Raw genomic sequence first — 1,642 nt, forward strand, 5'->3', positions numbered from 1 at the left:
CCAGCAACATAGCCATTACGCTAACTGCTGGTTCCCTATTTTTATTAATTTTTAAAAAGAATGATCTATTTGTTTATTTTTAAATTTATTATTATTATTTGAATTGCTACAGGGCATGTGCATTCACAAGAGGGAGACAGAGAGAGAGAAAGTGAGACAGCAAGCCACCAGGTTCAGGACTTGAACTGCAATTGACCATGTGGAAGTCTAGCACCTTAACCACTATACCACCTTCTGGCCCCAGAATTATTTTTTAAAATTTTATTAGTTATCATTATTGTTGTTTATTTTTACTATTTTAATTTTTAATCAGTTAATTAATTTTTTTTAGTTTTTTGAAGTCAACCAGAGAGAGAGAAGGAAAGTGAGAAAGCAAGCTGCCACTGGAACTTGACCCACAGTCAGCCATATGGGAGTCCAGTCGCCTTAATCACCATGCCACCTGCCAGCCCCTATTATTATTTTTTTAAATTTGACCAGAGAGATACAGAGAAAGGGAAAATGAGAAAGCAAGTCACCAGGTCCAGGACTCAAAACCATGCTCGGCCATATGGGAGTCCAGCACCTTAACCACCATGCCACCTGCCAGCCCTGGTGGCATAGTGTTTAAGGTAGTGGATCCCACATGGCCAACCAGGGTTCAAGTTGTGGACCCAGGAGCTTGAAAAATCATACCAGGTGCATGTCCCGACCCGGGGGACAGTCAAACAGGTTTCCTGAGGGAAGGAGTGAGAGATGGGACGAATGACGCAGTGTTACAACACGGAAACGACACAGTGTTACAACTCTTCAGGGTCGTCCGTTTATTGTGGGCAGCACGGAGATGACACAGTGTCACAGCTCTTCGGGGTCATCCGGAGACGACTTGGTGTCACAGCTCTTCGGGGTTGTCTGGGTCGTCTGGAGATTGTGGGCCAGGGATTGTGGTTATATACATGTTGGTGGGCAGTGATTGGTTGAATGAAGGATTATAAAAAGTGGGTTATGATTGGTTGCTTTTGTGGACCAATCATGAGGTGCCGGATATGCAAATCCGAGGGATTCTAGTGGCCAGAGTATGGTTTTGAAGGTGAGGTTTTGAAGGGAAGCCAATCATGGCTTTTGGCATTGTGTAAATGTTTGCTCTCTGAGAAACCGGCGATATTTGCTGGTGCGCAGCCTCCCACAGGTGCATGCGTGTGTGTGCACCCAAAACCCCGAGAAGAGAGTGGAGAAGGAATTGTGGCACTTTCTTCTCTGTGTCTTTCTCTGGTGAGTGCACACACCCCATCCCATGGCAAAAACCTAAAAGAAAAAGAAAAGGTTATTAATAGCCCTAAATAAGATAAGTGCCTGGTATTTCTGATAAATAATAACTATCGTAATCTATTAGAATGTAAGCTCCTCGAATGCTGATATGTGGGTTGTGTTGCTCATTGACTATTCCCAGCCCTTAAAACAATGCCTGCTACAAAGAAAGGCTCAAGAAATATTTGTTAATTGTTAAATTATCATTACTAAGAACTCTTCTAGCTCTCCTCTTTAATGAAGTTATGAATCTACACAAGAGGCAGCTAACAAAGTACCTGAAGGAAGAATGTCTCTGTGCTGAAACCAGGCTCCAGGTCTGAAGGTCTTTCCCTCCCTTCTGCCTAGGCCTTCC

Source organism: Tupaia chinensis, unplaced genomic scaffold (genome assembly GCF_000334495.1).
Source record: "Tupaia chinensis unplaced genomic scaffold, TupChi_1.0 Scaffold000628_1, whole genome shotgun sequence".
Taxonomy (NCBI): Eukaryota; Metazoa; Chordata; class Mammalia; order Scandentia; family Tupaiidae; genus Tupaia; species Tupaia belangeri.